We start from the raw sequence: 25,138 nt of genomic DNA on the forward strand, positions 1-25,138 counted from the left end.
TATTTTATTTTTTACATCCCGACTGCAGTGTCTTCTCTCTCCTTTCCTTCCAGTTTCTCCCCTCCACCTCCATCCCCATGACTCCTAGCTCCTCCTCCATTTCTCTTCAGCAAAGAATCACCCATAGGTATCAACCAGCCATGGTAGTATCAGGTTTACAGCAAGACTAGGCACCTCCTTGCCTATTTAGGCTGGCTGAGGCAACCCAATAGGAGGAAAGGGTCCCAGAGGCAGGCAACAAAGTCAGGGACAGTCTGTGTACCCAATGTTAGAAATCCCACAAGAAGACCAAGCTACGCAACTGTAACATACATGTGGAGGACCTATGTCAATCCCATGTAGGCTCCCTGGTTGGCGGTCTCTGTGAGCCCCTGTGGGCCCAGGATTTCAACCATTATGAAATCTTAAAATACACATTTAGCTCAGGGCCCTTACAAAAGGAGCAATGTGCCTAGATTACTGTGTAAAATCATCCAGTGGATCTTTAAATCAGAATCCTACAGGCCTGCAATTGGGGAAAAGCCCCATGAAGGGAGAAAATCAAGAGTTGGCCAACCTATCAAGAGCAAGGCTAGCTGTTTGCCATGCCAGGCATAATACATGCAGCCCTTTCAGCTTATAAATGTGAGGGTGGTGATATGCCTTTCATATCTCTTACTAGTGAATGATGTTTATTTAATAAGAGTCAGTCCCTTGAGAGCCATCAGAAACCATATCAGTAACGAAATAGTTGCATCTCTACCCTGTGTTAGATAGTTGAATCATTTTCGTCCTGAATCTCTTGTTAGTTCCACTTTAAAAAGGAAGGAAACAGAGGCTTAAAAGACAAACATGAGGGGAGAGTGTGCTTAAACTTGCAATACCAATATACAAATCCAGGAATGTCTGACTCCAAGTCCCATAGATCCACCCCAGCCTCTTAGAACACCAGGCCCATTGGAGTAGGAACTTCACAGAGATCATTCTATGCTGTATCCTAAAGCCCACAAACAGTGCTAGTATACAGTAGGCATTCAGTAAATGCTTGTTGAGTAGGCCAGTTACCTCATTTGCTTCTCGTACCAGTGACTATTGATCTTAGATCAAGGATGCCTGTGAGAGACTTTAATTCCAGGTAAATCTCCATGGAGACAGCTCAGGTTATGGACTCAACACACCAATGGATGAAGGTGCTTAGGCAATGAGCAACATTCATTAGACGCCTCATAGAAGATACGGAGACAGGATTTGTAAGGCCTTCCAGCTAATCCTGGTACTAAAGGCATTTAACTAGGTGTGGTTTTTTTTAACCCATATAGCAGTGATTTTCAAACTGTGGGTTGCAGTCCCCTTGGGATTAAAGGAGCCTTTCACAGAGTCTGCCTAAGACCATTGGAAAGCACAGATATTAACACTACAATTCATAATAGTACCAAAATTAAAGCTGTGAGGTAACTACAAAACTAATTTTATGGCGGGGGGGGGGGGGGGGGCTACAACATGCAGAACTGCATTAAAGGGTCACAACATTAGGAAGGTTGAGAACCACTGCCCTATCGTTTGCTTCTAGCTCCTGAATACACTTTTTTAAAAAACAAAGTTTCTATTAAGATACTTCTCAAAAAAATTACATGAAAGATGATTTTTTATTGGACACAAGGGACTTCACAATGAGAAGCCAATAGCTACAGTCTATTTGAATAAAACAAGCAGTTATTTGTCTTCAGAAATTCATCTGTGAGGAAACATTCACTCTTCATTGCCAGAAGGCCAAGCAGTTGTGACTCCAGCATGGTGCTCTGAGGAAACCTGCCACCAACCACCACCGCTGCTGCTGCTGCTGCTGCTGCTGCTGCTGCTGCTGCTGCTGCCGCCGCCGCCGCCACTGCCACCACTGCTGCTCCTCCTCCTCTTCCACCACCACAGCCACCTCCTCCTCTTCCTGCTCCTGTTGCTGTTACTTGTGTTTGATTCACAGCTTCACTCATCTGTGGCCTTCTGCTAAGGCAGAGACAGGTTACTAATAGTCAGACTAAGTTCAGGTGCTGCCATCATGTTCTCCAGTTAAGTATCTGCTGTTTTCAAGTCTTCATCATTTACATCAGGACCTTGAGATCACTGTTCATTCCAAGTATTTAGGATTATGTATTGTTTTTAATATTACCTGTATTATTAGTATGATCAGTATGCCTGGCTAGCAATCAATTAAGACACTGACACTGTTACATTTTAAAATAGCCTTAGTTAACCTGGGGCAGGGAAGACATTAATCCTCTAAACTACTTCCCATAATGGGGGTATAGGATCCCTGCCTCAATCTCATGCCATCTGTTTCTAATAACTTCTATCAAGCTACCCCCCATTCATAATCCAAAATACTTGCTAATCTTCTTCATCTGGGCTGAATCTCCATCCACACCGGCCATGTGCTTCTCCTCCATCTAATCCATGGTGGCCCTCTTCTCCCCTAGGGACCCTCTCCTCCTCATGGTGGTCTTTCTTCTTCTTCCTAGGATTCCTCTCTCTCCTCTTTCTGGAACCTTAGTCACACCTCTAGCTCCTCTCCCCTGCCCAGGTGGGATGGCTTTTTATTAATCAAAAGGTGGGTCACAGAGACAGCAAGCAGTAATTAGCGTCAAAATACACTAGGCCATCCCCCAACAATTATGAGTGCTCCACGTTCACAAAACTCTGTAAAAACAAAATCTGCTGCTTAGATATGGTGAAGGGACTGTCCTCACCACTACCCCTAAAAAGGTTCTATTCTGAAACTTCAATGTTTTCTCTCACTGTCCCTGGCACAAGTCACTGTAGTCACAGTTCAGGCATATCATGACATTTAATGTTTCTCCATGACACACTACCAGGTCACTTATCCTCCTTGTCTTTTTTTTTTTTTTTAATACTGAAATACCATGACATGGTTTGAGGACTGCTTCCTCAGCCCTCAGTGCCCTTTGCTCCTGAACCTTGTGCTAGATTCCACGCATCTTTCCACCATGCAACACTGTGGTGGTTGGAATGAGAACGGCCCCCAAAGGCTTGTCTATTTGAATACTTGGTCTCCAGTTGCTAGAACTTTTGGGGTAGCCCAGATGTAGCCTTGTTGGAGGAGGTGTTGGGGGAGTCGTGAGCTTTGAGGTTTCAAAGGATTCCTGCCATTACTTGTGTACTCTCTGCCTCCTACTTGTAGATCAAGATGTGAGCTTAGCCTTTCCTGCTACCATGACTTTACGCAAACATCACAGACTCTAACCTTCTAGAACTAGAAGCCCCATTAAATTAAATGCTTTCTTTTACAAGTTTCCTTGGTCATTGTGTTAGCACAGCAAAAGAGAAGTAACTAACAAGAGTACCTGTAGCATTCCAACACATCTTCCTGAACTATGGCCAGTGTCTGCTGATTGGTAGATGCAAACACTGTACCACTTTACTAGCTCATGCATCTCAGTGACTGGGGCATAGACTTCATTAATTTCAGTGTCTCCTTGAACAGTCTTTGGCATAAAATTGGCCCTCAAGTAATTACTAAAAGAACAAAGGCATGTTTGTGCATATCGTATCAAGAACAGTGAAATGAGTTGCAAGACCACAAGATTGCGTCACAAGATCAGAAAAGACCCATGAATTGAGTTATATTGTTTTGTGGATAGGTTTGCTAGTCTTTAGATTGTCAATATGACCACATGATCTCTCCTTCAGTGAGTGGCCTTGCTTTACCTTTTTCCAGGGTGTTATGAGGGTATTGGGTTTCAAGTCCTGAACTTCCTCAGTGACCATAGACTAGGGCTGGAAGTAGATACTAGTCACCATACATTTTAAATCAACAAAGTGTGGAAGACTGTCAGCTCATGAGGAACCCAGAATCACTAAACTATAAAACCTGTGTGGTCATATTGCCAGTCTGAATTTGCTCACCCTTGGTTCATATACCATTAAGTTCAACGTTAATGAATCTACACTACACATCTCCAGGCAGGAGAGATGGCCCCAGCAGATAAGAGCACTTTTTGCTCTTATAGAAGACACAGGTTTAAAGCCCAGCACCCACATTTGTCTATGACTCAAGTTCCACAGGCACCTGACATCCTTTTCTGCCTCCCATAGGCACCCAGCCAGGCATGCCTATGTGCACAGACATACAGACAACAAAACACTCATATACATAAAAGTAGTTAAACATTTTTAAATGCACACCTCAACTTTTGTGTACTTCTGCCTTTCCATTGATCTAAGAGTCATCCTTATCTAGAATTTCTCATGCTATCCTCAGCAATCTTAACCCTGACCTTTGCCCAATTGAACTTATTAGAGCCCCACCTGGTCATCCTCAGAAGGGAAGCCACCAGCCACTTGTGACTGTGGTTTTCCCGTCCCTGCCCAACTGGCCCCCTTCCAGCAGAACGACCAAATTGGGAGGCTAATCCATGGTTTCTATGAGCCTGGGTTTTATTTTAATCTTCTGCCTTTCATCACACTGGTCTGTAGTGGCCTTCTACTTGTATTATTCAGGTTAGTGTGGGACCCCTCTGATCTTCGGGAGACTGGTTACCTCATAGCACATTACCTAATTCATCACTGTAAGCAGTTGTTCTCAGTTCTGCATTCAAAATACAGACCCTTTAACCACCACCACCCTCCTTTTTTAATTGTAGCCATATTCCCACCAGTTTTCTTCTTGGAAAATCCTTACATTTACCAGTGTCCTCTGACTCTACAAGTCAGTCTGCGGGTTGTGCCATGAAATACTTTGTTTGTACCACTGCAGTATTAAAAGTGGTTTTAGTAACTTTCCATGTGGGTTTTGATGGAAGCCAACCCCTGATCTAGACTGTACACTCCAAGAAGCTAAGGTCTGAGGCATCTCTTTAAACATCATTGTAACCTCAGCGCATTATTTGATGAGAGCATGCCTGACCCAGCCTATAAAGACTAAACTGTAAGGCAGCATCTTCAACTAGTAAACTATGTTCATATCCTTTATAAATCCAGGCAAGCTCCTTAGCCCTGGCTAGTTTAAGGACTTACCAGAATTATATCATTTCGGAACAGCCTCTGTCAGCCCAAATCTAATATAACGCAAAGATGTTGCCAAGGCGAATTCCTAAGAAGAACACAGTGCTACAGAAGCAGTTCATGGAGTCCCGAGAGCCGCTGCTCACATCCTGTTACAGTGTTAACGAGGACTGGCAACCAGCCCTGGTGGTGGGAGATGGAGAAGAGCAGCGATGGTGAAGTCAAGATTCCTCAGGCAGATATGTTATGGGATGCGCCCTAGTCTAGGACATTGTGTCCAGTGAGGAAAAGCCAGGAGTGTCTCCACTTTCTCTTCAGTGAATCTCATTTTACTGGGAAGTGTTGAAACAAACACGTTCCAGCCAAGAATGGTTAGCCCTGACCTTTGTTCAGTGTGTCATATTCTGGAGGCTTTACGGACTGCAGTGTTAATGCTTCTCAACTAAGCTCTTATCACATATGCAATGTGGTAGTTAGCAGTGAACATTTGAGAAGAGAGCTTCATTTGAAATTGAGATGATTCCGGGAGATTATATGGTTAATCACGCTGCATGGGATGACCTTGTGTGGCCATGGATCTAGTTAGGTGTGACTTTGCAAAAAAAATTTCCATGAAGAATTCAGATTAAGAACTGAGTGGTAGAAGATGCCTGTAATCCCAGGACTTGGGAGGCAGAGGCAGGTGAATGCCTCAAGGTAGAGAGCAGCCTGGTCTATGGATCGATTTCTTTGATATCCTGTGCTACAATGTTAAGGCCTCTGTCTCAACCTCCACATACCCCAAAAAAATTAGATGGAAGCATGTGTTGAAACTTGATTTTTCAGCATGGCTAAAAGCTTTCCTGTCCCCTCTCCTGAGTTTACCCTTTAACCTCTTAGCTTCAGATGTGAGGAAGGCACATAGGAGATGGAAATTAATGGGCTCTGTATTTTCCATAGAAATGTTGACAAAAATATGAGGTCAGCTAGCTACATTGTTCCCTAACGCTTTCTCCTGAGTAAACCAAAGGGCACTGCACTTCTTTTCTCAAAACCTCTTGCAGTAGAATCTGATGTTCTAACCAAGTCCTTGGTCATTGTTCCTTGACACATTTGTCCTGTTTTGTATGTGCACATAAACACATATGTGTAATTTGAAAAAGTACAAGGGAAAGAAAAAACAGATGCCGATGAACCAATGATACAAGGAAGGAAGGGACTGGGGAAATAGCTCAGATGCTAGGAGCACTGGCTTCTTTTCCAAAGGTCCTGGGTTCGATCCCCAGCACCTACATGATGGCTACAGATATGTAACTCCAGGTCCAGAGGAGCTGGTGGCCTTGGCAAGACACCAGGCACACATGTGGTACACAGACATATGTGCATGCAGAACACACAAACACACAAAATAATTTTTTAAAAAGAGGAAAAGGTAACAATAAATTGAAGAACACAGAAAGAAAAGGACTACATGGTGGGCAATGGGAAGAGATCTTCTATATGACATGCTGTGCCAGAAGATAACTATGACCCTTCAAAGATGGGATTCTAACCGAACTTCAGTCTAGGAATGATAGAAGCAAAGCACACCATGAATCTGGGAGATGTGATGGCAGAAGGTTGCATTAGTGGTCGTCCTACACCATGCTGGATATTCCTTTGCATTTCTGAAACCATATTCTGCCTTGTTGCATGGCACACCACTGGTAAATAGGAATAAACAGAGTGAGGTGAGGTACATATTAATATTGTATTTGTAATCTGTTTGTGTGCTAGGCCTCACTTAGAATATATAAATAGTTGAGTCTGGACTATCCTGTGAGGTTAGAATGTTTGGTTTTATTTGTTTCTTTCTTTGCTTTTGTTTTTTTGAGACAGGATTTCTCATTGTAGTCTTGGCTGTCTTGGTACTCATTATGTAGACCAGGCTAGTCTCAAACTCACAGAGACTTGCTTGTCTCTGCCTCCCTAGTGCTGGGATTAAAGGCACTGGCCACCACTGCCCAATGAGGTTAGAAGTTTTATTCCTGTATATAAGTGAGAACACAAGGAAACAGAGAGAAAGATCAGAGTCAGTTAAGTATCAGGGTCTAGATTACCAATTCAAGGTGCATCACAGGGACAGCCATTTACTTCCCTAAGGACTTCTTGTGAGCTTGATGAGAAGGCAGGCTTTCTAACTCCCAATCAGCTTTTCGATTTCCCAGCTGACACCATGATAGGAACACCCATTGGTTGGTTTGGCCTTGTAGAGGTCAACTTACACAAAGTAAGCAGGAATGTGCAAGCAATTATATGGGAAGGTATGCTGGATCATATAACTGAGTATTTTGTTCCATTGTGCAGTATTTTCCCCCTATGATGAAACCTGTGGCTGTCATCCAAATAACTACATGGCCCAGGATGAAACAACAAATAGACATTCTCCCGTGCTTGCTTAGAAAAGAAAAGAATGTTCTTGATAAGAAGAGACAGAGCCAGAACTTAGTGTGTGCTGATTTGAAAATATAATTTAAAAAAATTCTAAAAATAATTCAGGGTAAAATTGCAGTGGGAAAACAGGGTTTTATATAATAATCCTTTGGGTTTGCTTATTTATTCTCTTGATTTCCAGATGCATTTTGACCAGACAAGTTAGATAGACAACTTGACTTCAGCTCACTCCCTCCACAAGAGACAAGAAACCCTCTGCTATGAAATATTTGTTGAAAGAAAGACTAGGACTCGGGCCTCGTTGTGAAAACCATTTGTTTCTGTCAGCTTTAGTTTGCCCACTGCTACTTTCCACAATCCAGGTAGAGATCTCATCCGAACAAGTTTGCGGTCATGTGTGACTCCAGCTGTCCCTGAAGCCTTGCTTCCTCCCTGCCTAATTTTTTCTTTACCTCTAAACAATTCAAAAGCGATGTAACCAGGGACTTTTCTGCCTCTTCTATGTCCTATAGATATTATCTTCATAAACATGTTTCCAGCTTCTCTACTCTCCGTCATCTTCCTCACCCCCTCTCAGGATTCTTCTTCAGAATGTTTTTCCTATTAAGTAAGATGTAGTCTTCAGATGAAAACAAAGCAAGCAACGTTGGCAGTGCAGAGCAAGAAGAGACGTTTCCTGGGAGAATGGGAAGAAGATTGGACATTGGCTCCTTGAGCTTGGTGGTCTAATGCTGTTCTGCGGGGATGCCATTGTGCCAGATAGAAATGTGGCTTGGCAGCTTGGCAGCTTGGCAGCTTGGCAGCTTGGCAGTTCATGAGCTTTCCTTTGGCTGTATTCATCAATCCCTGTGATGATAAACTGCCCTGCCCTGTTTCCAAATACCTCAAGGGAGCTGTACCATGCCTGATTCAAAGTCACAGAGTAGCCAGTCAAAGGGAACAGACATGAAAGGGGTGTGGCAACCCAGACTCAAAGAAAAACCTGGAAAGTGACAGGGGAGGACACATGATACTGATCTCTGACTTTCACATGCCTACACACATGTACACACATGAGATACATACCCCCCAACACACACATACAGAGAGAGACAGAGAGAGACAGAGAGACAGAGACAGAGAGACAGAAAGAGCTGTAAGGCTGTGAAGTCATGGGGTAGAAACCAAAGCCACAGTGGTGTGGCTAGGAGAAACTCTGTCTACACAGCACAGATGAACAGTGTTAGAGACTCCAGGCACAGAGCAGAACAGGACAATCACCCTGGTTTCTCCCCCCTCCACACACACCTCTAGCTTCCTACTAGTTCCTCTTACTCCCGAAATCTGCCAGAAGCCAGCAGATATAGGAACCTAAGATGCCATCCTGCTAGATCCGGCCTCTCTGGAGTCAGCAGTCAGGTTCCTTGGGGGCAGAGGGCTCAAGACTGGCACTTACTCGATCCAGAACCCTTTTCTAGAATTAGTGTTTCTTTTAATTCCTTGGTTACTTTTGAGCACATTGTCTAACTTTACTGAGGCTTTAGATTATTGGCATAAAATTCGGTGCTATATTTTGCCATCTAAAAGTAACTATACTTCATCCCACCTACTTTCTGTATTCTTGAACTTAAATATCCTTTTGCACTCATGACAATTGCCTAAGCACAGGCAAGGCCACTGTCTTCATCACGTTTCCTGTTGCTGTGATCAAACCTCCCACAAAAGTAACTTGAAAGTACAACATGGTGGGGGACGTCAAGGCCACAAGACCTCGAGACGGCTGGTCAAACTGAGTAACAATCGGGAAGCAGAGAGTGATGAACAGCGGTGCTCAGCCTTCTCCTCTTTCTGCTCTCCAGGACTACAGCCCAGGAGCAGTGCCACCCTTCCTTACAGTGGGTCTTCCCAACCCTGTTAACCGAATCAACTTGTTCCCTTACAGCTGTGCCCAGAGGCTGACTTAAACTAGCAAACCCCTCCTAGGTGTGTGTGTAGGATTGCCTCCCTGGCTCCCACCCTGTCAAAGTGACGATGACAGTGGCCATCGGACATCTAACCTGTTCCTCTGACCCCTCCGCATTCCTTAGTTGATGACCAGGTCTAGAAAGTGGCCCATCAGGATTAGGCATTTTGGCATGAGTCCTTCACAGGCAGTTCCTAATTCTTCTACGAGGAATGTGCAAATATAAATATCCATTTGGGTATTAATGGCTATCATTTACCACTTATTTCTTCTATCCATCATTCTGTACATTGACTCAAGTATTAACAGCTGGAAATGCTGAAAATCTAATTTTATTGTTCTTTGTTTATCAGCTGGAATACATCTATTAAAGAGAATCTGGGGCCTGGAGAGATGGCTCAGCGGTTAAATGTATCATCTGCTCTTCCAGAGGTCCTGAGTTCACTTTCCAGAATACACATGGTGGCTCACAACCATCTATAATGGTATCCGATGCTCTCTTCTGGCATGCAGGCTTACAATGCAGATAGGACACTGATATAATAAATAAATATTTTTTAAAAGGAGAGAGAGAATCTACCTCTCATCCCCTTTGTTCACTGTCTTTTCACTTAGTTTTTCTCCTTTACCTCTTCAGATAACTGACTTCCTTCACTGGAATGGTGATCATTTTTTTAAAATCACAAACCAAAGAATTTTGTCGAAAGTGTTCATATACTTTTTAATTTTTTGAAAATGACGCAAAATTCAAATGCTTTAATAAAAGTCAGTTTCCTTTCTAGAGACAGCCACTGTTATTATAGTCTTTAGGCAAGTATTTTACATTGTAGCTCAGGCTCACCTCCAATTTGAGATGTTCATGCCTCAGCCTCCTGAGTGCTGAGACTATAGCACGGCCCATCATGGCCAGCTCTTGTTGCATTTTTCTTATGATGGCTTCCCCTGGTATTGGAATTGCATGCAGTCAAGTGACAAAACAAATGGGACAAAGTGTTTATATTTGAGAAGAGGAAATATAGGTGTTCCTTAATTATTTTCAATTTTGAAGTGATATTTAATTTCTAAGTAAAAAACAATATGCATGTTAAGTAGCACATGTGTACTTTTTATTTAGTAACCCAAATACTAACTTTAGGTTTCTCCTTGTTTCTGTGTTTTTACTTTTTCACTGAATGATATATTTGAAACATCTGTCCATATTAGAACACAGAGAGGTGACTTCCTTTTCAAAGGCTGCTGTCATTGCATTGCATGGAACTATGACATGTCACAGTTGATCTAAATAGCAGTTAGTGAGGGGATAATTACGTGTTTTACATGTTGGCAGCGTAAACATAGCCATAGTGAATTCCCAAAACATGGGTCACTTTCTCATTCTGTGAGGGAGTGTACCTATAGGATCAAAACCTACGTGTGGGTAGCTGCTTCAGAGGACCCATCAAGATTTAATGTGTGTGTGTGTGTGTGTGTGTGTGTGTGTGTGTGTGTGTGTGTGTACTCTGTGTGTGTGTCTGTGTATGTGTACGTGTGTGTATACGTGTGTGTGTGTGTGTGTGTGTGTGTGTGTGTGTGTCTGTGTCTGTGTCTGTGTACTCTGTGTGTGTCTGTGTACTGTGTGTGTGTGTGTGTGTGTGTGTGTGTGTGTGTGTGTGTGTGTACGTGGAGGCCAGAAGAGGGTCCCTTAGAGCTGGCATTACTATAGGAGGCTGAGAGCTGCAGGTGCTGGAAACCAAATTCAAGTCCTCTGCAAGAGCACCAAGTGCTCTTAACTGCTGAGTCATCTCTCCAGCCTTGACATTTGACCTTTAATGCTAATTACTAAATTGCTCTCCTTAGAAGACATTCCATTGTTCCTTGGCACATTTCCACTGCCTCCTAGTGTTAGTTTCTGTACACTGTCACCTGCATGTTCGTTTTCGGAGAATGTCGACACTTCCAGTGTGATGGTTTTAGTGTGCATTGTTCTTTTTGTTTAAGAAAATGGTGATTTATCTTCCTGAGAACTGTCTCTGCTCATATCTCTCCCTCTTTCTGTTGGGTTCCTGGCTATTTTTAGTAGATTTGTAGGAGGTCTTTATCTGTTAAGAAAGTTGGCCTTTTGCCTGTGGTATCACAGCATTTTTGAGCTAGAATAGTGACCTTACAATAATCTGGTTAAGTATTGTAGTGGTTCTAATTGAAGAACCGACTCAGGAGTATGCAATGACATGCAAATTTTGCAGCCTAAGATTTTTCACTCTTCTTTACCAATTTTTTGCACTGCATCTTGTCAGCCCAGAAGTAACTAAAAACTTCGGTTCCTTTATTGCTCAACAAACCATTTGAGGAAAAAAAACCCCTAATTTTACAAAAAGAAACACACACACACACACACACACACACACACACACACACACACACACACACAAAGCCAAAAGCCAATTTTAGTTTATTTGTCAAAGCAACTCCAGTGATTAGGTAGGCATATATGAATCATATAAGAGTCTTGTGAGTTTTCACTATCAACTTAGAAGCCGTGTCTATTGTGGGCTGAAATCACATGGTCAGGTCCTTAAAAGGCAACACAGACACCATCTTTTTCACCCTTTAGAGATGCTACTGTTTGGTTTTCTTCATCTTATCATAAATAAGCCAAACAATAATAGACTAAACGACTTGCTTAGATGGCCCAGATGGGTCTAAGTCTTCCCACTCTAGACTGATGGTCTGCACACTATGCTACTGGAGAAGAAGACAGGAGGTCAGCAGCACTGGATAAATACCTCGTTCACTATGGGAGGAGGCTGGAGTACAGAAGGAAGAAAGACTACGGCTTTGGACTCAGACCTGACTTACTCTTTTAAAATGATGAGCATGGCAAACATCCCTCTGAATCTCCATTTTTCTCAACTGCAAAATGGAATTGGTATTATCTGCTCTTTCGAGGGGTCTGAAAGAAAGTAGGTGTCTGATAAATGGTAGCTACTGTCACAACTAGTAGGCAATGTTGAGACTGGGTCTCTGTCTCTCTGTCTCTGTCTGTCTGTCTGTCTGTCTGTCTGTCTGTCTGTCTCTCTCTCTGTGTGTGTGTGTGTGTGTGTGTGTGTGTGTGTGTGTGTGTGTCTCCAGTCTCTGATGTCCTCTGGTGTCGCCCAGGAGAGGAAATGGAGCAGTCTGTGCAAAGGCCCTGCAGATCATTAAAACAAGGTCTGGACGATGTGGGGAAATCGGTGTGATGTCATCTTTGCTATTTTCTAATTGGATGCCATTAAGTGAATCCACTTTCTTGGCAAAGTTCCTGTGAAGTGCTATATTTCACAGGGTGTCTGAAGACCAAGTTATGTATTCTGGTAATAAGCATTTTAGAACACCTCATGTGATGGGCAGCTTTGAGGTAGCAACTTAGAGGGCGCTTGAGGCGAGATTGACACAATCTAACCCTGATCCTAGCTCTGATAATCAGATTACCCTCTACACTGTGTGAGTTTCGGCCACTTGGTTGAAGACTTGAATAGAACAAAAAGAATGTCCTCCCAAGCAACAAGGAATTGTCAAGTTAACTACTTTTGGACTTCATGTACACCATTGGCTCTCTCAACCTTTGCCAGCAGACCCACTCTGCAGAATTTGGACTTACCAGCTCTCATATGCATATGAGACAAATCTGTTTCACATGCTTATTGCTATACACATACATACTATTAGTTCAGTTTCTCTGAGAAATCCGGACTCAGCACCTCTTGTTTTTCTTGGCCCCATGGTTACAACACTGAGACAGACAAGATCTCTCAGGGGATAAATATTCCTCTTAAAATGTGTAAGCATGTGTGCCTGAATGCGGGTCTATGCAGGAAAGTACAAGTGTCCATGGAGTCCAGAGGTGTAAGGTGACCTAAAGCTGGAATTTACATGGTGTGAGCTACCGATCATGGGTGCTGGTAGCCAAGCTTGGGTCCTCTGGAAGAGAAGCCAAGTGCCCTTAAACATTAAGCCACTTTTCTAGCCTCAAGACAAATATTTTTAAAGGAGGGTGTTGGACAATAAATAGGTGAGTAGGTTAACATGTAAAGAAACTGGAATGCTGGTGGTGACTGGATGTCACCTCTTTCCATTGGGTTGATCTGGGTGAAGGACATGACAGACACAAAAGCAAAGGTTCTGAGAACTGGGCTCAGTGTGTGTTTGACTGATGTAGATTGTCACACCATGCACCAAACACTAAGAAGCCCCTCTGTTCAGATTTGGGACTGTTACATGTCTAGAGTTGAAGTGATTTTTTTTCTGTGTTTGCAACATTTTCTTTGGTTATAGAGACATAATTGTTTAAGGAAACATAGTCTTAAATGCTGCTGTCAGAGTAGCCTACTTGATTTTTATAACAATCATTAAGTACGCTTTAAGTATGCTTTTGCTTGGGGTTGACAGGCTTTTCTAACAGTTTCTGAAATGACTCTAAACATATTTATGCCCTGAACATGTGTATGCAAAGTGGCATTATCATCAACAGCAAGTACAAGACCAAATTATCATACATACATACATACATACACACACACACACACACACACACACACACACACACACACCAGAAAACACTGGCAATGCTCAGCACCAAATATTCAGCCAGGCTTTTACTATTCATGATCCATCTCATTAATATGAAAATTTTCTCTTGTCTCTAATAAAATGTATATGTACAGCAAATATTTGTTTTAAAACAATTTTCTTTATGATTTTATTACCAGTAGTTGTTTGGTTGGCAACCTAGTTTATAGACCTATGTAACAAGGGCCACATAAAATATTTTTAGACTGAAATGGCCAAATGTAGAAAGATTCAGAAGCCTTGACACAAGGGAATTGGGTTCTCTTCTCATTGCATGACGAGATGTAGCTTAAGAGAGAAAGGGTTTCTTTTGGCTCATGGCTCGAGAAAATAGTCCATGATGGTGGGGAAAGCATGGTGGTAGAAGCATCTGGAAGCTGTGCTGGCAGGAGTGTGAAGCTGCTTGTCCATATCTCTGTAGACCAAGAACCAGAGTTAGCATGGGAACAGGATCAAGCTACGAACCCCAAGGCCCACCCCCAAAGATCTACTTTGTCCATCAAGCCTCTGCATCCCAAAGACTCCATAACCTCCCAAAACGATGTCACCAAGTGGAGCCCAGGTGCTCAAGCACAAGTCCCTGTCAGGAACATTTCATATCCGAATAATAACCGGAAGGCCTGGTGTTCTCATGGTGAAGGGTGCAGGTTTTAGTGCAAGAACAGTGGGAAACTAACTAATGAAGATGATTTGTCTAGGGAGGAAGGAAATGTAATTAGTTGTGGTAGAATTCAGATGGCAAGAAATAAGTTCCTATGTACTGTGTGACAGCAGCCAAAATGAGCAGAATGTGGGATCAAGAGCTGAAAAGTAGAAACACGTTTGGAGGTTGATGTGGGGTCCAGATAAGATATGGCTGTGATAAGGTTATTAGAAGTAAAGAGAGAGAGAGAGAGAGAGAGAGAGAGAGAGAGAGAGAGAGAGAGAGAGAGAGAGAAAGTGAACCTATGCAGGCCATGTTAGAGGAAGCATCAGTAGGACTGTCTCAATGATCCAGTGCGGTGGATGGAAAATACCTTGTAAACCTCATAAACTCTAAGACGTTAGGACAGCCCTTATGAAGAGGACTTTATTTTAATTAATTAATTAATTTATTTATTTATTTATTTATTTATTTTTGGTTTTTTCGAGACAGAGTCTCTCTGTGTAGGCTTGGCTGTCCTGGACTCACTTTGTAGACCAGGCTGGCCTTGAACTCACAGCGACCCACCAGCCTCTGCCTCCCAAGTGCTGGGATTAAAGGTGTGCACCACCACGCCCAGCATAAAGAGGACTTTATGATCACCAAAGAGCAAAGGCTGTTCTAGATGTCTTCTCGAGGTTTCTCGAGTCCCAAGAGCCCTAGACACTTTAGAGAAGTGTAAACTGCCTTGGGACAGTGAGGAAGGTAGGTTCCTTGAAGATCTTCTTGATGCAATGCCCCAGGGCTTTCAGAGAAAAGTCCAGCATATTATCTGAGCACCGCTCAGTGAGAACCAGCAAAGCTGGCCTTCCACGAGGGCTACGTCACAGCCTGGAGGCCCGCATGGGAACTGGCAGCCTCAGTTCGGCATCCCAGACCGTACACTTCTTAGGAATTAAATGCCCTGGCTCCAGGGATCTCAGACCTCAGTGGTGTCCAGTAAAAACACGTTGGGTGGTGAGGCACTAGGCCAGAGAAGGGAATTCGCTTCCAGTAGAGTAGACCTTACAGGGGACCGGATGTCCCCAAAAGCCTCGGGCGGCTGGCGTGCTCCCCTCCTATCCTTATAGGGTTGCTGTATGAGCTTCTATGCACCGTGGGCCCCACTCTCAAAGCTGTTGGCATGTCCAGGTGATGAGGGAGACTTCGAGGAAGATCCTCTCCAAAAGTCAGCTCTTCCTTCCCTTCCCTCTCTTGACTTGTGGAATTTGATCATAAACTAAAGTCTATTTGGTTTACAATCTCGCTGACTCCTCTGGGAAAAGTGGCCCCCTTTTCACAGATGACTTAGCATAAGACACAGAGGCCTTGATGGGCCTGGGAACCCTCTTCCTTAGTGCATATTTTCTCACCAAGCAGATAAAGACACTAAACAAAACCTTAAAGTCAGCCAAGTAGCAATAGCAGTGCTGTTATAACCTATGAAATGGCCCTTTCTCCACAACCCATCACCCTTCACAGTTAGAACTGCGGACCCCACACCCACAGTATTAGCATCTGAACCATCTGATACTTGTTAAAGATATGTGAATTCTAAGGCCCTCTGGCTCACCAACTGACTGAGAAAGCTGCCCTTTCAAGGGTGTCAACTTTGAAAGAGATGAGACTTCAGAATTATGTATCTCAGCCAAAGCCAAGGGGCCAAACGTCTGTGTCCAGTATTAACCCACCATTGGCTGTGAGCCAATCCTTACAGAATTACTAATCTGGGACCTGGTAATTTTCTACCAATCATATCACCTAGGAAGGGACACAGCAGGGAGTCCTTGGCAGCAGAGAGCTGGGTAAATCACCCCTGAAATGGGGCTCTGGGAAGAAAGTGAACGTAGTCTATAAAAAGGCATTCAAAATATGGGGATGGGGTCAGAAAAAAAAAATAACCTGCTAAAAGTAAAGTCACAAAATCTCAAGACACAACATCAAAAGTATCAGATCCTAAGACGTGTATGTTCCTGGTGACACTGGGGTATTTAACAATTATACTAAATCAGCTGTTCTTAGCCTATGGGTTGCAACCTCTTTGAGGGTCAAAGGACCCTTTCACAGAGGTCATCTAAGACAATCAGAAAACACAGATATTTTCAGGTATGATGGCACATACCTGTAAGTCCAGCATTTGGGAGGCAGAGGCAAGTGAGTTCTCTGTGAGATCTCTGTGAGTTCAAGGCCAGCTTTGTCTACAAAGCAAGTCCAGGACAGCCAAAGCTATGCAGAGAAACTCTGTCTTGAAAAAAAAAAAAGAAAACAAAGAAGAGAAAAGAAAAATAAAACAAAAAAGAAAGAAAGAAAACACAGATATTTACATTATAATTCATAACAACATTAGCAATACCACAGTATTTTATGGTCGGTAGTCACCACAACATGAAGAGCTATATTAAAGGGTTACAGCATTAGGAACATTGAGACCACTATACTAAACAAGTATAGTGAAGAATTTTCCAGACTCTCCAGCAAATACGCTACTGATGGTCAACAATGAGTCACAGATGCATGGGACTTTCCATTTCCTTCAAACCTCAGGCAGAGTGGGATGGCTGGTCTCCCTCCATCAAGGTTGTTGACGATGTGTGTGATGTACAAAACTTTTGATAAAAAGAGCTGCCACCCAATAACTGTACCTTATTTCAGCAGATACAACACTGGCACCAGAGGGAGATGATCTGCAGGAGCTTGCGTGCACGCGCGCGCGTGTGCGCGCGCGCACACACACACACACACACACACACACACACACACACACACACACACACACACTGCTTGGCCCTGGGTGAAACACTCTCCATCCAGAGGGAAGACGCACAGGTACTCTGAAGTGATGAAACAACTTTCAAACCAAGAAAATATTTCTGCTTGAGCATCCCAAGTGAAACTGTCTTGACCAGTCCGCTGAGAGGTTGGTCACCAGTGAGCTTATCTGATACCCATCATTCATAAGCCCGTGTCTTTGTCAACGAACACCTCACAGCACGGGAAGCCTTTTAGAAAGGTCCCTGTGGCATCAGTACTTGGGTGATAACTGCTAACATGTCTGGTCCTGGAGACAAGCTGCAAGAGATACTAAGCATTCTCAGCAGGCCAGTTGGAGCGAAGAGCTGCCCTCGTCTACAGTTCTCTGAGCTGTCACTCTCAGAATGGCCTTCGTACATTGGGAAATAGCTAGTCCATGCCCTGTCACAGCACGTCAAGACCACATGGGAGCTGGCAACCTGTTCCTTGACCAATTCCCTCTCTCCTCTTCCTGTAAGAAGGGAGTGTGTTGTAGAGGCCTAAATAAAATTTCAGAAAATGGGTAAACAAGCTAGTAATAGAATTTGTGGTCCAGTTTCTAAATGCTGAGGAATCCCAGGCTTAATAGAAGTCTGAAATGCTGAACCAATTGGGATCAGAAGCCTCACAAATATATATTTAAGGTATCCTGGACCAGAAGGCTGAAGATGATGCTCCAACATTACAGAGAGTGTTGGGTAACTGTTCCAGCAGCAAACTTCCTTTTTTCACTTTGGAAGCTGCTAACCTGCACTTCCTGTTTACTCAGGTAATTAATTGTACTCCTTCTCAAGTCTCTGATGGGGTTGAAGACTAGATAGTTTAGTTTTACAATTAAGCTTAGTTGTTTAAGGGTTAAGATGTTTTAGGTCTAGATAGATGTTTTAAGATGATAATGATGAGATACGATAGATATTGATTTACATTCAGAATTTTAGACTCACCAAGATAGAAAAGATGTTTTCTTCAAGGTTGCCAAATGCAAATAGCCAAAACACTATGAATGTAACTTTTATATAACTCCCGATTGTTTCATGGTTCTTCTTGCTGTATGTTGTTATTTGATGTATGTGTAATAATATAAATGTACATATATATATATAATATTTAAAAAACAAAAAACAAACAAATAAAAAAGAAGGAAGTGTTTTCCCTTACGTGGCTAAGATTCAAGCTATACCACTGGGATACCTGGCCCCAGAACCATCCAGAATCAGATTTTAGGAGGATTTTGTAATTGTTTTGCCTTCCTCCTGGGAAACATGGTTCTCCTCATTCCTTCCTGTGGAGAAAGAAAATATATAGTAATGGCTCTGTGAGATCCCTGCTCACCACAAGAAGACACTCCATGACATGTACTCAGCAAGTTTACTCTGCAGCACTGAAGATGGGTGGGCCTCCTCTCAGTGGCACCAGAAGGTTCCTTGGAGCAGTCCAGGAATGCCTGACCAACGTTTCACCTGCACGTTTGGACCAAGGCCTCTAAGCTGATTGCAAAGGAAGCAGGGAGGGGAAAGAGCCTGATCTAACAACCGCAGCACAGCTAGTCCCCAAAGAGTTACTATTGTTCTCTGGAGAGATTCTGGCCAACTTCGGGGAAAGAGGTGTTGTCTCTGTTCAGTGTCAGCCAGAGCCCAGTCCCTGGTGCCTTGGAGCTCCGAGCTAACTTCTGGCATCCCCTCCTCACTACGTTCTAACACCCTGCCAATCAGCTCCACCCTAGCCCTTGAAGACAAAGCATCCACTGCCAACGGCTTCATCTTCCACAGTCCCCAAAGCAGCCAACAGCCTCCAGTTCCGAGGTCCCCCCAGATCCCCCAAGGCCTCTTGGCACACTGTCAGGAGGTTGCTGGCACTGACCTCATCAGAAGCTGTTGTCCTCATCTCTCTCTTCTGTGTTCTTCTCTTTGAGGACACAGATCGTGACATCATTTCTCTATGCAACATGGCACCTAGTGTGGTCCTGGCTACACAGCAAAGCCTCAGAAAACTGCTGATGAGTGAGAAATCGCATGCACAAACATATAAATGTGTTTACGAATCTTCGTGGACTAAGTTGAGTCAGTGCACTAGGCCAGAGATCTAATCTTAGAAACTGGAAGCTAGGGAACCAACACCCTCGACTGGCAAATCCTCTGCCTGGTCACCACCATATTCCTTCCTACCACCGAACAGAAAATGGAGTCAGAGCACAGAGGCTGGAAGGGAAGCATCAAAAGAGAAGAGGTCATCAAAGGGACCTTACAGCAGGACGTTGCATATAAGGAAGATGAGGCTGTGTCCCTTTCCCACTCTGTTTCTATGTCTCTTAGGAGGGTGGGCTTGTACAGGTTTTCGTAGGTAGGCTTTGGGACTTGGGCATTCCCAACTTTCACCTGGATGGGCCCGATTTCTCTTGCTAGCCATCTTCTTTCTGAGGCACATTGCAAGTCACCTTCAGTGTGAACTTCAGGGTGAAGCCTTTCTAAAGGGATGATAATAAACTCGAGTCCTCAGCCCACCATCTCTGCAACTGTGCTCACTCCTGAGTCTCCGCCCTGAGGCAGCTCACCTCTCCTGTTGGCCTTTGCCAAACAGGATTCTCATCTCTGTTCTGTGTTCTTCTCTTTGAGGACACAGATCATGATCACATCATTTCCCCATGCAACATGGCACCTAGTGTCTCTCCTTGGAAGCCACCACGCCAGCCAATCTCTTCTGATGTCCAGATTCATGGCCTACCTGATGGACAGATCTCACCAGAAGCATCCTTGCAGCGTGAGAAACAGCTCAATAGCTCCCTTCATCAAGAAAGACCCTTGAGCATCATCCTTCCAAGTTCTGAACATACATGGGATGGGTGGGCGTGCATAATAACAGTGATAACAATCTCTATCAAAGGATAGTTACTGCCATTCTCCTTATAGATGGTTGTGAGCCAACATGTGGTTGCTGGGAATTGAACTCATGACCTTTTGAAGAGCAGTCAGTGCTCTTAACCTTTGAGCCATCCTGGGGGTTTCTGATGATAGAGAAAGGGAGCCCAATAAGGTGACGCTGAGCTGCTGTAAGAAGCAAACCTTCCAGCCCTAAGCAGCACAGACAGAAGAGTTTTGTTTCCTGCTCATGTCAACCTAATCAGGCACGTAAGTGATAGCATCCTGTGTTGTGGTGCATGGGCCATGAGCTCAAAGTCCAACTGCTATGGGACTTACCAATTTCTTTCAGCCTTGGGGATCTTTGCTTTTAGCTGGCAGACAAGGGACAGGAAAGTAGAGACAGGTTCATTTATTTTTCTTTTCTTTTTTTTTTTTAAGGTTTATGGTTTTTTTTAACTTATGCACATCCACTTGTGTTAGTATCTGTGGTGTGTGTGTGTGTGTGTGTGTGTGTGTGTGTGTGTGTGTGTGCCCTCAGAAGCTAGAAGATAGAGTCAGATTCCCTGGCACCAAAGCTCCATGTACTTGTGAGCCACCTGGTGTGGGTGCTGGGACCCTGACTGTGGTCCTCTGGCTCATAACCACTGACCCATCTCTCCAGCTCCTATATTTACATCCTAGTCACTCTGGCCTGAAAGTGACACATGTCACTTCTGACTTCCCAGTGATGGGAACACATCTATGTAGTCCATGTGTCACTATACAGAAGTGAGGGGCTTGGGAGATGCTCTGCAAGACCGTGCAATATGATGCTGTAGCACACACCTCCATAGAGCTAGCTGTCTGTGACACGTAGCAGTGCTAAAGGTATGTTCACAGAATGAGCTGTGACACTTGGCAGCAGAAAGGACTTGGGTATAAGGTGACATCTGTATTTACAGACCTGAGGTGGGGGAAGAGTGAGGAGGAGAGCTGTGTACACTATGGTTCTGGAGAAGGGGGAATAGACTAAGCTGCTGCTGTGCGGGGTGAGACTCCAGAAAGCACTCATCAAGATGTTACTGAGCGCTATGAGGTGTGATTGCTCCCTGCTCAAGCAGCAGTAAAGGTTCTGGGGTGTGGGAGAGAAGACAGTTAATAAGTTAAATGGTTAAAAAAAAAAACCAATAAGGCTGAGTGTCATAGCATATGCCTTCGTCCCGGCACCTACAAGGCAAAGACAGGTGTGTCTCTATGACTTCAAGGCCAGCATGGCCTATATATGGAGTTCCAGGAAAGCCAAAGCTACATAATGATACCTTGTTTTAACCCCTCCTTCACACACACACCAACACATGCACACACACACACACACACACACACACACACACACACAAATAACGCCATGCTGTTCTGAAATTAAGTAGTGGTAGGAGTTGCACATTTTTGTTAATACTCTATAACCATTGAAGTTGTCTCTTTAAAAGAATAAATTTCATGTGTGAATTATGTGTTTCTAGACAGTATGAGAGGAAGGCAATCATTACCACTCTTGGGCACTTCTGTGAAAGGCGCTTCTCATAACTCAGTCATCTCTAACCTTTACTTTCACCAAAAGGCAGCCAACAGCGACTTTTGAAGGGATGAAGAAATTGCGATTCACCTAAGTCAAATGTCCCAGTGTCACAAGAGTGCCACAACTTACACTTATCTGTCTGAAGCCGAAGGTAGCTGGCATTCCCTCCACTGGTCCTCAGGGCTTTTAGTAATAGTCACTGCCGTTGGCTGATCTGAGGACTTGAATATATGCTAGAACTCTCTCAATAATTCCAGGTGGTGGCAACAGCTTTAACTTCAAGCCTGAGCTCAGAGAGGCTCCAAATCGCTCCCTGGTAGCCCAGCTCAGCTTCTGAGAGGTGGGATATGTTTGAAAGCCCCTCCGTGTCCTCTCCCCAGAAGCCAACGCTGCCCCATTCACGGAACAGCCATCCCGCTGTCCTCTCCACAAACAAAACTTGCTTTCTGGGATTAATTCAAATCAGATAACTTTGTTGTCAGTGTTTTTAAGGTGGTGACTAGCATGCTGGGACCTTTGCGGTTATTTTTTCACTAATCAAAATCTATTTTTATTTCAAAGCTGGAATCAAAGGTTCTTTCTCTGTGAACTCCACACCAATCAGCCACTTGATGTTGCTCATCTGCATCCTTTACTCAGAAAACCCATTGGCTTAATTATAACAGTGCTTCTCAGTGCACCCCTTACAGGGGTCTAGTCTCTAGTTTATGAAAAAAATCAGCCTAAAAAGGCTGGAAAGTTTTATAATATATGTAATATATTATATATAATATATGTGTTATATATTTATATAATATATAATATACAATTATTGTATATTATATATTATATAAAGTATATTATATATTATATATTGTATATTATATATTATATATAATGACCCTGCAGCCCAGATAGTTTAAGGAGCAGTGATCTGCGATGGAAGTCAACCCATTATGGTTTGTGGCCAAGTCCATTCTACAGCCTAGGTCTGTAATTAGACTTTTATCAGCACAGCCCCATTCATTCATTTTTATGTTGTTGATGGTCACATTCATGCTACGACAGCTGCAACAAGAAGTTGAGACAGGGACCATATGGCCCATAAAGTCTAAAATATTTACTATCTTGACCTTAATTTTTTTTCTGATCCCAGAACTAGACCATGGATTCTCAAGAAACAAAGATTACATGTTAGGAACAGGTGGGGGATCATTGTAAACACTGATGTGGACTGTTGTTCCCAGGACCACTTGATTTCAGTGGCTTGGGGTGTAGCTTGTGTCAATAATTTTAATGTTCAACAAAGTTTTAGAACTGGTGATCAGATCAAAGATTCAACCCAAATCACTGTGCGTCTTAGAGATTGACCCTACCGAGTCCAAGTTCTGGGCAAAGGGACCCAAGAGTGATTGTGTATTTTTGTCAAGTTAGCTGCCCACAGGAAATGGAGATGTGTATGCAGGCCTGAGAGCCACTGGTCTAGATTCAAAAGCAACGATTTTCAAACCTGTTTAATACACCAGGATTGCGTGAAGAAGGTACTAAAAGTATAGACTCTGGGTTTCAACTCAGTGAGTCTAACTCAGTAGGTGTCCGTGTGTGACCAGGGAACGTGTGTATGGCTGACAGAGACCCATTTGCTTCTGTTGAGGGGGGCAGCCTTAGCCCACGCTGAGAATGCATGCAATGCAACAAGCTCTTGGTCTTCCTCTAGACACCCACAGAATGGCTCAGACTCTATGCTAATCTCCCCCTTCCCAGCCCTCCCAAGCTTTCCTTTTTCAGTACTGCCCAAATCTGAATATATTTTTATATCTAAATATGTGTGTATTTTATTCTTGCTGAGAGAGAACTGCCGTAAGATGGACCTTCTTCTGTTTCAGACAAAGGTGCGCACATCCCAACGGACTCTCTAGCAGCCAAGTTCACACAGCTAGAACAGGCTCCAAGGGGAAGATCTGTTCCTTGTTTTCCTTTTGTTTGTTTGGGTTTTTGTTTTGTTTTGTTTTGTTTTGTTTTAGGGTTTATTTTTTAGGGCTATCTCTGTCCACATTACTAAAGAGACATAGAAAAGGAAACACATTATTAACCTAAGAAGTTCACAGATTATTTCAAGTAAGCCTCACATGAGGCTTACTTCTTCTTTGGTAAATATTACTAATGAGATTATTTTAAATCTAAGAGAGCCAGAGTTAATGTAGGTTAATTAGCCCAGAACTCTAGCATGTGTCAGTGCTGCAATTTGGGAGCTGAGTCATCAGAGTCAACCTTTTTTCCCACTGGTTTTCTTTTTCTTTTTTTTAATTTTATTTAAGTAACTTATTCAGATTACATCTCAATTGTTATTTCTTCACTTGTATCTTCTCGTTCTCTGCTCCCTCCTTCTTTTGCCCTATTCCCCTCCCCTAGGCCTGTGACAGAAGGGGACCTCCTCCCACACCATATGATCATAGCCTATCAGGTCTCATTCAGATAGCCTGCTTCCCCTTCCTCTGAGCGCCACCAGGCCTCCTCACCAAGGGGAAGTGGTCCAATAGGGGGCACCAGAGTTCATGTCAGAGTCAGTCCCCTCTCTCCACACAACTGTGGAGAATGTGCTGCCCACATGCAGTAAACCTAGAACCCTTATTCAGATCTAGCCAAGAGACAACTGTCTTAAGCAATCTGCCATTCTTCACTGTGTCTGCAGATTAACTGTCTTGACCCATGGCTTAATCTATCTGGACTGCTATGCCTGCTATACTTAGTCTAAGTAACTTATTAATGACAGGAATTTATTCCCCATAGTTAAGGAGGCTGGAAAGTATAAAATCAAGGCTCCTGTGGATTCAGTGACCAAGGGGAAGCTCATTTCCTGGTTCCTAGGTGGTACCTCTCACTGGTCCTCAGCAGGGCCATTTGCTGGGGTCTTTTCTGTAAGGACACAAGCCCCCTCATACTCTAATCACCTCCTAAAAGCCCCACCTCCAAATCCCACCAAATGGAGGGGTAGAATTTCAATATATAAATCTTGTGGAAATGCATACATTTAGACCATAGTAATCAGGAGGGGAAAGAGGATTCCCAAAGGCCATTTCAGCCACTTAGGTGGTACATCCTTGTGCAATTTGCCCTACATTCTTGACTGAGATGTCAAGAACCCTCCCATGCCAAGTCCTCATCATAGACACAGTGATTGACCTGGTGAAAGACGTAACCTTAGAAGGAGTTTGTCTTACCTTACATCTTCCCGGTCCCTCCTCTGGCCCATTCCCTCATATCAAGGAACTGAGCCCTTGCCTCGCCAAGTATTTTAATATTTCTTTTCCCCATACTGCCTGTTATCCTACAACCCCTACTTTTTTTTAAAAAAAAGATTT

The sequence above is a fragment of the Acomys minous genome, assembly GCF_964271855.1.
Source record: "Acomys minous genome assembly, chromosome: 14".
NCBI lineage: Eukaryota > Metazoa > Chordata > Mammalia > Rodentia > Muridae > Acomys > Acomys minous.